This window comes from Tupaia chinensis, unplaced genomic scaffold, assembly GCF_000334495.1.
Source record: "Tupaia chinensis unplaced genomic scaffold, TupChi_1.0 Scaffold000473_1, whole genome shotgun sequence".
NCBI classification, from domain to species: Eukaryota; Metazoa; Chordata; class Mammalia; order Scandentia; family Tupaiidae; genus Tupaia; species Tupaia belangeri.
The window spans coordinates 3,040,375-3,044,827 of NW_006159982.1; positions in this window are offsets into that span (position 1 = coordinate 3,040,375).

Sequence of the window (4,453 nt, forward strand, 5' to 3'; positions counted from 1 at the left end):
GTTTCTCCGGCAAGCACACCTGCGCTGTAGCAGAGAAAAAAAATCTAAAACACGAGTAGACTTGGCACAACGTACTTGGTACAAAGATTGATCAATAACTAGAACAGAAGAGGGAGTCCGGAAAAGACCCATGGATGGCAAAGCTGACACTTCAGGGTTGTACTATGGAATGGTCCATCTTTCCAATATTAAAGAGTATTTAGACAACCAGATACCCATCTTGGAAAAAAAATTCTGTTTCCTGTCATACATTAAAACAAACAAACAAACAAAAACACTCCAGGTTATTTGAAAATTTAAAAGAAGGTTAAAACACAAAACTCTTGAAAATAATACTTGAACATATTTTTATAACCTCAAAGAAGGGGAAGATTTAAAAAGTGAAATTAAAGCACTAAATGTACAGAAAAAGATTGATAACTTAGATCATAAGAACTTCTTCATAAAAAATACCATTAAGAGAGTGACAGTTCAAGTCACAGAATAAGAAAAATTCTTTGCTTAAAACTGGATCATACCAAGGGTATATTGAGTGTCTAGAAATCAATAAGCATAGACTATCAGAAATGCAAAAAGGCAATTGACTTGAAAAGAAACTTTATAGAAAACATATCCAAATGGCTAATAAAAGGGAAAAAAAGTGTTCAGTATTAATCTTCAGGGAAATAAAAGTGAAAGCCATTGTGAAATACTACTACATAGTCATTACAATGATCAAAATTTAGTAATATACAATACATTTCTTTTTAGAAACTCTTCCACACTGTTAACAGAAAAGCATGTTGGTACAACCACTCTAGAAAATAGTTTAGGATTATATATTAGAGTTGAACCTATGCTGCCGTTAAATAAAATGACCATTAAAATGTCACACTGACAATGAACATACATGTAACTGATGACATAGACCCAAAATAGACAAATACAGAAGTATATCAACAATTGTAATTGGAGAGTCTAATACATTTCCATAGATAGCAATCTATGTTATATATTGGCAACCTATTTGTGAAAGTGTTACTTTCAGTAATCTGGAATGGAAAAAAGAATGAATCTAATGAATTTATAAACTGAGGATTGATGGTTTATAGTCAACATCTAAAGACATGAGTTAATTGCTCTCAACTATTTATAATAATGTAATAGATGGACCCCAAAATGAACTGATCAGTTTGCAATCTGAATTTAGAGGAAGTATGAATCATTCCCATAGAAAATCCAGGACTATAAGCAAATGATTAGAACAACTTACTAATATAATATACTTATAAAGCTTACTACTATTTAAAAAAAAATCTTACTAATAAAAGTAAGTTGTAATTTCCAAACTTTAAAATATTCAGTTATTGACTCAAATATTTTAAATATCCCATAACTGACTCAAAGAAAGCATGAGACTTTAAGGGAATAATTTAAAAAAATCTCTATTAAGGAAATAGAAGAAGAGACTATATGAAAAATACATAATATAAATTTTCTCCAAATTAATTTGTACATTAAAATTCCAATAATATTTTTAGGAGAATCATTTTGAGAACTTGGAAAAGGTTTCGAAATTTATGAAAAAGAATAAAACTTCCCAAGTAACTGAGAATGTGAACAGTAAGACAGGGTATATGGACATGGGTAGAAGATACACTCTATCAGACATTAACATTAAGGCAAGCTACAGAGCCACACTAATAAAATAATATGGTATTAGGGCAGTAACAAATAAATTGTCCAAAGGACAGAACGAAGCGCCTAGAAATAAGCTTCTTTACATATGATAATTTGGTAGGATGTAGATATGAAATTGATGTAAAGTGAAGGAGCTGGGAAATAAAACAGAATTTTATACCCCTTAAAAACATCCAAATTGGATTAAAGAACACATACATGTGAAATTTAAATTATAAGGTAATTGCAAAAAATTAAAAGAAAATATTTCAAATTCTGAAACCATAAGGGTAAAATTGGTGAATATGACTTTATCAAAGTTAGTAATTTCTGCTCAATAACGACAAAGGTCAAAGTTATTTGATGCGTGACAGGCTAGGAAAAGACATTTGCGAAACCGAAACTGACAGGAATCAATATCTAGAATATACAAAGAACTCCTGCAAATGAACAAGAAAATAATAGGAAACCCAACAGAGAAAAGAGCAAAGCGTATCAAGAGACAATTCACAGACAGCTTCAGCAGGAAGAAAAGATGCTCAAGGAAGCGTAAATCAAAACAATGCCACATTTTAAAGAGTCAAATTAGGAAAAATTTCAGAATAAGATAAACTTACCTGTTACTGAGGAAAAACGAAATTCAAATACACTGTTAGTGAGAGTTAAACTAATCTAATTCTATAGGATAATTTCTAAAGTGAAAATGAATAGGGAAGCAGCAGTTAGCGTAATGGCTATGTCGCTGGAATCCCACGTAGTCGACCGCGGTTCGTGTCCCGGACCCGGTGGCTTAAAACTCACGCCGGGCGCGTGTGCGTGCGTGCCCAAGATCCCGAGAGGAGAATGGAGAAGAAGGGATTGTGGCATGGCCATCCCCCCTGGGGGGTGATTTCTCACTTTCTGTCTCTATGTCTCTCTCTGTCTGTCTGGCGAGCGCACGCGCCCTACAGTGAAAATCTCTCCAAAAAAAAAAAATGAATATATAAATTGTCAATGACCCAGAAACCTCACTCCTGGACATATATTCAAAAAGAAAGATTTCATTGATACATAAGGGAAAACATCCGGATATGGTAATTGTAGCATGATTTTATTCTAGAATTGAAAGCAACCTTATCTTTTATCACAAGGAGAATGGACAAAACTAGATGTATACCTTCCATAGTTGACTACATTTCAGATTTCTTCCTAAAACAGAAGGAAAATAAAATTCTAATATAGAGTAAAAAACGGAACACCAGGTGGTGTGAAGTTAAGGTGTTGGACATCCACATGGCAGACCACAGTTTGAGTCCCAGACATGGTGGTTTTAAAATCATGGGAACACGCGTGTGTATGCCCAAGATCCCAGGAAGAGAGAAGAGATTCTGACATGACCATCTCCTCCAGGAGATGATTTTGCACTTTCCCCCCTCTCTCTGTCTCTCTCTCTTGTCTGGCTAGAGCAAGAAGGTGCCCAAGGCGAAAAAAAAAAAAACAAAAAAAAAAAAAAAAAAAAGAGAGAGAAAGGCACAGAATAAGATATTCAAAACAGCACTACTTCTGTATATTAAAAGTCTTATACACACAAACCATTGTACAATAGATTTTCAAGGATTCCAAAGGAGACTTATGGTGGAGAAAAGAGCAAAAGTGAGATCAGGGGATGTGGCAGTATTTTTTAAGTGACAGAATTAATTCAACTCTGTGTCGCACATATCCAAAGCAAGATAAAAAGTATTATCTATTCCAGAATTTTAAGAAACTGATAAATAAAGGTTTATGTCTTAAGATATTAGGCTCTGGAGTTAGACAAACTGGATTCAAGTTGAACTGATTAGTGCACTAACGGTAGTGTCCTTGGACAAGTTCCTTACCTTCTCTGAGCCTCCTTTTCCTTAAGTATAAAATGGGCATATTAATAGCATCTACTTCTTAAAGCCACTGAGAATATTAAACTTTATGAGGCATTCAAAGGACTTAGCCCAGAGCCCGGCACACAGCTAGGCCCATGCCTAGTTTCTGGCCAAATCTGCAGTATTGCCAAGTCATCTCCAATGCTACACACTTTCTCGATTATTCAAGAGAGGCTCTCTTCAAGAGAGAGGGTCTACTGAACCCCTGGGGCCCAAATACCTACCTTTTCCCCTTGCCCTAATATCTTTATCTGAGTTTCAATTGGATTATGTTGGAAACTTATCTAGGCTGTCTTGGGAAAGATGAAAAAAAAGAAAAAACAAAAAACTAAAAACAAAAGAAAGAAGAGAAAAACAGAAAGGAAAAGAAGGAAGGAAGAGAGGAAAATAGAGAAAGGAGGAGGGAGGGAGGAAAGAAGGAAGGGGAATCAAATTTTCAACATAGTAAACATAGGAACAAAATAATTCCTTAAATTATCTAAGTTAATTCTAACAACAGCCCTTTTATAGTACTTTCACCACTATTATCTAAGCAGAATAAGCTTTACACACAACAGGTTAGTGGCAAAGCTGGGATTTGAACTTACGTATAAAAATTCAAAGTTCATGCATGTAAATAGTGCAGTGTACTATTTCCCTTTATCATTTTCCCTAGCCTGTTTTAGTATTACCACATCCTATAAAACTAAAGTCAGTCGTGTGCCATAGAATTTCCCGTGAGTAGAAACATCCTTATGTTTGGGCCAGCACGTGGTACGGAGGAGAAGGGATTGTGACGTGGCCACCCTGACATGACGTTTTCTTATTCTCCCGCTCTCTCTCTTCAGTAAGAGCATGTGTCCTATAGCAAAAGAAACAAAACGAAACACAAAAACACCACATATTTAACATCCATTTGC